Source organism: Cebus imitator, unplaced genomic scaffold, assembly GCF_001604975.1.
Source record: "Cebus imitator isolate Cc_AM_T3 unplaced genomic scaffold, Cebus_imitator-1.0 Scaffold80, whole genome shotgun sequence".
Classification (NCBI taxonomy): domain Eukaryota; kingdom Metazoa; phylum Chordata; class Mammalia; order Primates; family Cebidae; genus Cebus; species Cebus imitator.
In genome coordinates, this window is record NW_016107395.1 from 3,608,473 (window position 1) to 3,617,461 (window position 8,989).

An 8,989-nucleotide genomic window follows, 5' to 3' on the forward strand; every position below is an offset into this window, starting at 1 on the left:
GGGGTGGAGAGTTCTGTAAATATCTATTAGGTTTGCTTGGTCCAGGTCTGAGTTCAAGTCCTGGATATCCTTGTTAATTTTCTGTCTGGTTGATCTGTCTAATAATGACAATGGGGTGTTAAAGTCTCATTGATCCTTTTACCATTATGTAATGTCCTTCTTTGTCTCTTATGATCTTTGTTGCTTTAAAGTCTAATTTATCAGAGATGAGAATGTTTTAAGGTTATAATCTGTCTTTTTGATTTTTGAGAACTTTCACTTGCCTGCCTCAGAATTGGTAAGGCCTGGGGACATATGTAATTAACCACACCCTTTATTATGCTGAAAGGAGTCAAACCTTGGCTGCACCTAGCATATAATTATAACAACTTACCAGGTTTTAAATTAAAGTTATAAATTGTTAGAAGTTGCCATTATAACATATAATTAAAACTACTGGAAATAGATTTATATGTAAGGTGTATAAGAGCAGTAAAATGGGTTTTTAGTAAAAAATTTTAAGAAGGCATAGAAATGTACATTTCTGCCTAGGGATGAAGGATTGTTTTGAATCAGATAAGATAAAGCTGATGGTTTAAATAAATAAGGAAATGACTGTAAAAATTAATCTTGCAAAAATTTCATGTGTGAACATATTGACTAAATGCAAAAGGATATTATATGGTTTATCTATGAATTGAACATTAAAATAAAACCATAACAAGACTCTCTTAAGGCACTAACCTACTCTTTAACAAAATTTATAAGGGACTATAACAAGTTTTTGCTTTTTAAAATTTCTGAGTCATCATTTTGGCAAAATAAATAACTTATGGTAATCTGGAATTCTATTTTATAACATCAAGTGTTTTAAACCTCTAAAGCATTTAAAAGGCTTCCCAAAATCAAACTTCAGTTTCAAAATTGTCTTTCCTGATGCCTGGCTTTTGGATGCTACAGAGGGCCCCTAGAGTGTCAGCAGGGGAGGTAAACAGGATTATTTGACATGTTTAATTACATGGAATTGCCTAAATGATGTTCAATCTTCTTTAGGTTATATTTCAGTGAATAACACTAATATATGTTCCCAAATTGTATGGGATTTCTAAATTTCTAATGTCTAAAGTATAAGCAATCAATCATAATTAAGGTTGTTATGTTAAGTTATTGTAAACCACAGTGAATACCAAACTTTGTCAATTGTGTTTCTGACTGTAACTATCCTGGGCATTATGTTATTCACAGACAATTGGTGTCTTGTTTTGATCCTTTTCAAAGGATGGTCTATAATAAGCTGTAGGACCCTGACAAGTGCTCTCAAATACAGGTTTCTCATAACCTTGGAAATTTTGACATTGGAATAAAGAAGAAAAATGTACAAGACTCAGGAAGAGCACAAATGCTCACTAATATAAAGCAAAACAAGAGCTAACTGGATGGATTGAACTAACACAAAACCTGAAGTAACCTTTTTGACTTTTGCTTGGAACATTGCTAATTCTTGTTTTTATTTTCAGAGTCAAGGAAACTTATTTTTAGCTATTTTCAGCCTTTAATAATTGAGAAAGTTATACTCCTGTGAACAAAATTTGGAGCTTATTTTTCTCTGCCTGTTTTCTCTAGAATTTGGAAGCCTCTGCATGGTTCCTCCAGAATTTGGAAACTATCTGTGAGAATTTTTAACTTATGGCAATACAGTTGTTTGCATCCATGCAATAAAAATCCATTTTCCTTTGCAACAAGTTGCAATTGGAGAAGCTGGTTGATTTACCAATGTTTGGACTGAAAGGATTTTCTTCTCTTTAAGGAGTCAAGGTTGACTTGCAGAGCTGATAAAAGCTCCTTGAGAAAATTGACCTCATACCCATGTCTACACAGCTCTCATACAATGTTCTTCACCCGTGATGAGTTAAGAATGTCACTTACCAATAGGCCCAGGAACCACATGCTCTTGGGACCTCAAGAAGAAAAGAGTTTTCCAAACTCACAGGTATTTGAGGATATAAACCCATGTCTGGGCTCAGTTTTAAAAGGTCTTATTTGACATTCCTTGTGGAACAGAGTTTCACCAAACCAATCTAAGAAGCCTATGTAGAAATAATTATTTTTGTGGCACATTACGCAAATCATTAGGCCAAATATAAGACTAAAGTCTATTTTGAAAATAACACAGTACTAATATCATTTGTTTTCAAGAGAAATGAGAACTAGAGAGAGAGAAATTATGTTTCAATATTTATCATCTTTAAATTTTAGATTCATTAGTTGTTTTTAAGTTTTTGCCTATATTTTGGACTAATTGCTTGTCCCTGTGAACCAACCAGCTGTCTCTGGCTGCAGCTCAGAAAGAACAAAAGGGATAAGTGATGTCAAAATATGGATCAATATTATAGTTCATGGCAGGTATCCTGCAAATCCTGCCAGATGATGGGAGTAAATGGGATGCCCATCACCCAGAGGTTTTCTGTCTGGGAAAGCAAGACCAAGGGAGCTAACCAAAGCCAAGTACCATGCACCCAAATCATAGAAAGCATTACTATAGTCAACTGTTATCTGGGCATGTCACCAAATATCCTTTTCTCTCCCTTGGAGGAGGAATAAATTCTACAGCTTTGCCTTAGCATTTTGTCTTTGACAAGGAGTCCATGCAACCCCGCTAAGACACATTTTTGCTACAAACTGAATTCCAAGCTTTGGTTCAAAGCCCTAGTGTAAAAAATCTAGATCTGAGGGATCCAGAGGAAGATGATAACAAAAGTTAAAAGGCAAGCAAATGTAAGCATGACTAATTCCTGCTATTTAAGACAAGCTTCCTGGTTCTTGGATAAAGGTCATGTTGGTATTCATGGCATAAATGAGGTCTAAGGAATTTAAAGGCTATTGACTGCAGGGGAGACTTGGTGCGTGTGGGTAAGAGCATAGGTGCACCCTGTTAACATGGGTGAAAGTCACTTTGACTCCCATGGGTGGCACTGTGCTGTGGTTGGGGACTCAGAGATACAAGAACAAAGGAAAGAAACAGGAACATCTCACTTTCCCTCACTCATATATACCAGGTATTTGCTAGGAAGAGAAAGGAACCAAGGATGCCTGCTCCCCTCTTCCTAGATGAGTAGCCATCTAGGAAGAGGGGAGCAGCCATCTCGTCTTCAGACTGTATCACTTTTGAATGCATCCTGCACCCCGGGACTCCACTGAAAAAATGCCATCTTTTTCCTTTTTCCTTCTTTGTCCTTTCTTCACTGATAGGTAATTGTGTCTCTGTACTACGAGACACTCCCCTCAGGTGCATCCTCCAAACTGGGAAGAGTTAATTTCCCAAATCTTAGACTGCTTGTTTTAGGATTAGGCTCAGGGAAAAGGAACTCAAAAGCCTGACATACCAGCAAAATAGTTTTTTTTTTTTTTTTTTTTTTATATTTTGGGCTTGTGGTCTCCCTCTCACTGTGAAAACCAGTAAAAGGCATCAGGATTTTTTAGCTGTCCTTACCCCACACTTATTTCATTTTGATACACATTTTCTAATAACCTGACTTGTCTCTTCTCACCTTCAGGCCATCAAACTCCAAATGGTCATGCAATCAGAGCCTCAAACAATGGACCCTTCTACTGGGGACATTCAGATAGGCTTCTGAGGGAGCTCTGTCTGCCATTTTCCCAAAATAGTGCCCCCTGTCAGCAGGAAGCAGTTAATATTGACCTTCATCCTTTTCCTTATCCTTATTCTAACAGTAGTTAGATGTACTTCTTTATTGGGGGTAATGACAGATGCAGGAGGAAGATAAGGGGAAGGGTCCCCAGAGAACCTCAAGCTGGCCTGCACACTGGGAGAACGGGGTAAAGCCAAGGGAATTTTATGCCATTGAACTTCCAGTCCAGCAGGGAGGAGCCTGGCCTCTTCAGTTCCTGTGTGGCAGCCTAGGATTCAATCTGTGAGGTGGGAGGCTTGTTAGCAGGACTTCATTTTACTTTGCTGAGCTTTTCTTTTTCTTTTTCCCCTTTTTGCACAATAAAATCCTGCCCTACTCACCCTTCAATGTGTCTGCATGCCTAAATTTTTCTGGTCGTGTGACAAGAACCTGGTTTTAGCTAAACTAAAGAACAAAATTCTGCAACAAAATGTTTGTCTTAGGTTTTTTTCACCCTCCAATTCTTTCTTGTATATTTGGAGTTCTTTTTATTGGTGAGAAGTTAAAGTATACTCCAGAAAATCAAAGTTATTTTCCTCTAAGAAACAAATGAACAGATGACACTTGTAGAAAATGATATAAGTATTTATCTATTACAGTTAGGATGCCTCCAGGATCAATATATATGTCTAGTGGCAAAAATCAAAATCCAGTTCTTTCCCTTTATGAAATCACTTTTGGATTTCCTTTTAAAATGTTTTTTATTTATTAGTCATGAACCATGAATGCCTTAGGAAGGAAGAGGTCCTGTTATTCCCTGGGGTAAAAGGGCTCTGGGAGATGAGTGATATATTATGTAAGCTATCTAAGGACAGTCAGTTGCTATTGAAATGTGCTAAATAATGCCCTGAAGACTGTATAAATTAGTGTCTTTTCTACAGAATTCAGTGTACTTTTGTATTGGTTTAATATAGCTTTGGGAGGTGGACAAGCTGCTCCATTTTCAATATGTAGACGTTAGTATCTGTTAAAGAGAAGATGAAACATCCTTGTGTAGTCATTTAGTACACATTCATGTTCCATTAATGTTATTGAAAATTAAACATTTTTAACCCCAAAAATAGGAGTTTGTTTAATGGCATTGCAACTTTTTAAGCACACAGAGATGCTTTTATTTAGAACATTAGTTGTTTGTTTCTTCTTGAGTGCCTGGTCTGATGAGTTGAAAAGGTTTTCCAAAGGACTAGGAACAGATCTCAACAACAGCTTCCAAATCTTTTTCAAATCTCCTAATAGTGTTGCATACAAAAAATTAGGTATCCCTGGATCCTATTCATAGCCTTGCTTTATTTCACCAGTAATTGGGAGGAGATCATATGAAATGCTGTCAACATTAGCATAACCAATATATCATTGTAGAATAGGCTTATGACCTTGGTAAACTTTTCTTGGCAGCCCAAAATTCTAAAATATCTGCCAGATTTCAGGTCTATTGACGGTTCCAAATGTTTTCATTAGGTCACCATAGAACTCTGGGTGCTGTTCCTTGAATGAAGCCACAGGACTCATATTTGGAATTACACACAGAATGTTGGAGCTGGAAGGGGCCTTAGAAATTGTCTAGTCTGGCCCTCATATTACTGATGAAGCAATGGAGGTATAGTTGGGTTAAGTAAATTGCTCTAGATCACAAAACCAGTTAGTGGCAAAACCAGGGCTCATTAATCAGTTCCTCTGAGCTACAACTGCCTCTTACCAATGTTTGTTCCACTGTAAAATTCATTCAACTTTGCCAAACAGATGGAAGCAAAAGAAATGGTGAACAAGTGGAAATAGACCAAGCAGTGAGACATATTTATTCTTTACTATTCTCACTCAGAACATAGCTTTAAAAGCATTTTATTGTTTTTTTGTTGTTGTTGTTGTTGCCTTTTGTGTGTGTGTGTGTGTTCTTTTATAATCCTTGGTTTACTTAAAATCCACTCTTCAGTACTTTTTCGGATTAATTTTAATGAGGTATAATTTTCATATAGTAAAATGCACCGATGTTAAGAGCCTGTATTTTTCAAATAAATATATACACCAAAGAATCAATCAGCCAAATCAAGATATAGAATATTCCCATTACTACAGAAAATTCCCCTGTGTGTTTTTGCAGTCAATTCACACTCCTTATGTCCACCAGAGGAACCTACTATTTTGATTTATATCATTATAGATTCTTTTTGCCTGTCTTAGAATTTTGCCTAAATGAAATAATGTAGCATGTACTCTTTTGTGGCTGGTTTCTGCTCAAAAAAATGTTTTGAGAGTCTTCAATTTGCAGTTATATCAGCAGTTCATTCATTTTTATTGCTATGCAATATTTCTACCACCATTTGTTTATCAGTTCTCAAAACTTAGTTAAAGGCAGTTCATTGAGTAGTTACTGTTCCATGATTAAATTATTTTACTTTGATGGACGTTGAAACCCCCAACTCTATTGTAATAAAGTTAAAATGAACATCTTTGTATACATAGCATTTTCATTTTGTTAATATATCCTCTTACTTTCCCCTAGTAATTACTAGAGAAAAAAAGCAAATATGATAAGTATCTGGTCAAATTTATGGGCTTTCATTTCCTGAAAAACTAACATTTGATTTTCTTACACATTCCAGAATTGTGTGTAGACTCTGGCTATACTAACTAGATGAGATGCTAAAATCCTAAAATGTTCATCTTCCAATTTTTTTCCAGCCTGGAGTCTGTCTTTGGATCAGCAATAATTGCCTGGACAGCTATAATGGCTTCATTAGCTTTTGTTTGTGTTCTGTGTGTGTGCATGTGTGCGTGTGTGTGTGTTTTGCAGTGATAGAAAAAATGTGTTTCCTGTGTCAATATCTAAATGTGCTTATCCAAACTTAACTGCTTCGGATGTAAACACTTGTGATCTAAAATTCAAATTACATTAGGGATTCTGTGTAATCATTGGAGCAACAAAACTGAAGTTTAATCAAAACCATTAAACTAGCTTCAAATCAGGAGTATTTACATCAAAATATATTTTTAAAGCTTCATAGTCCACATTTTTGTATTAATAGGCATCAAGAATATTTTTAGTACTATATTCTTATGCAAAACTTCCACCTAAACCAAAGCCATTCAATGACTATTGATCTGTGATGCCAAAGCAACAATTAACATCTTGGATGTATTTTTTGAAGAACTTTTCCAGTCACTGTTGTATATGTGTATATGTGTTTTAAATTTCTTTGGTTTCAGTCTTGTAGTGCCCGAGATTCCAGTCTTTAAGATAAACAATATGATTTCTAGCTTCTGCTTCATCTTTGCAGTTATATTCAGCAGTGTTTTGAAATATATAAAATGCTTCCTCAAATTTAATGGTATCTTTATGCTAGGCTATGCCAGTCCCCACTTGTAAAAATGCTGCCAAAGCTAGAGTCTGTCTACCTGATTTTTTTTCTCTTTAGGTTCAGAGGTACATGTGCAGGTTTGTTACATGGGTGAATTATGTCTTATAAGAGTTTGGTGTGCAAATTATTTTGTCACTCAGGTAATGAGCATAGTACCTGACAGATAGTTTTTCAATCCTCACCCTCCTTCCAACCTCTACTCTTCAGTAGGCCCGAGTGTCTACTGTCTCAATCTTTGTATCTATGTGTACTCAATTTTTAGTTCCTACTTATAAGTGAAAACACGCAGTATTTGGATTTCTGTTCTTGTGTTTATTTGCAAAGAAAAATGACCTCCGGCTTCATCCATGTTGCTGTAAAGAACATGATTCCATGCTTTTTATGACTGCATACTATCCTGTGGTGTATATGTACCACATTTTCTTTATCTAATCCCCTGTTGATGAGCAGTTAGGTTGATTCCATGTCTTTGCTATTTCAAATAGTGCTGTTATGAACATACATGCGCATATGTCGTTATGGCAGAATTATTTATATTCCTTTGGCCATATATCCAGTAATGAGGTTGCCATATTGAATGGTAGTTCTAAGTTCTTTGTGAAATCTTCAGACTCCTTATCACATCAGCTGAACTAATTTACATTCCCACCAACAGTATATAACCATTCCCTTTTCTCCACAATCTTGCTAGTTTAATAACAGTTATTCTGACAGGTGTGAGATTGTATTTCACTGTGGTTTGATCGGCATTTCTCTTACGATTAGTGATGTTGAATATTTTTTCATATGCTTGTTGGCTATATGTATGTCTTCTTTTGAGAAGTGTCTGTTCATGTCCTTTGCCCATTTTAAATGAGATTATTTGATTTTGCTTGCTGATTTGTTTAAGTTCCTTATAGAATCTGGATATTAGGCCTTTGTCAGATGCATAGTTTGCAAATATTTTCTCCCCTTCTATAGTTTGTCTCTTTACTCTGTTGATAGTTCCTTTGGCTGTGCAGAAGCTTTTTTTTTTTTTTTTNTTTTTTTTTTTTTAGTTCTGCTTATGTGATGGATGAATTGCATTTATTGATTTATGTATGTTAAACCTACCTTGCATCCCAGGAATAAAGCCTACTTGATTGCAGTGGATTAGCTATTTGGTATGCTGCTGCATTCAGTTTGCTAGTATTTTTTTTTTTGAGGATTTTGCATATATGTTTGTTAGGAATACTGGCTTGAAGTTTTATTTTTTCATTGTGTCTCTGCTAGGTTTTGATATCAGGCTCATAGAATGAGTCGGGGATGAATCCCTCCTCCTTACTTTTTTGGAATAGTTTCAGTAGGACTTCTATCAGCTTGTCTCTATATGTCTGGTAGAAATCAGCTGTGAATTCATCTGCCAGGGCTTTTTCTGGTTGGTAGGCTTTATATTACTGATTCGATTTAAGAACTTGTTACTGGTCAGTTTAGTGTTTCAGTTTCTTTATGGTTCAATCCAGAGGTTGTTTGTTTCAAGGAATTTATCATTTTCTTCTAGCTTTTCAAGTTTGTGTTCATAGAGGTGTTCATAATAGTCTCTGATGGTTTCTTTTATTTCTGTGGGGTCTCTGATAAAGACTCCTTTATTATTTCTTATTGTGTTTACTGGAATCTTGTCCCTTTTTCCTTTATTAGTCAAGCTTAAAAGACCCAACTATTGGTTTTATTAATCTTTTATATGTTTTTTTGCATCTCAATTCTATTCAGTTCAGCTCTGATTTTGCTTTTCTCCTGCTAGCTTTGGTGTTGATTTGCTCTTGTTTTTATAGTTCTTCTATGTTGTTAATTTGAGATTATTCTAACTTTTTTATGTAGACATTTAGCACTATTACTTTCTCTTGACACTGCTTTAGTGTAAGAGACTCTGATATGCTGTATTTTTACTTTCATGAGTTTCAAAAAATTTCTTGGTCCTGCCCCAATTTTATTGTTTACCCCAAAGTT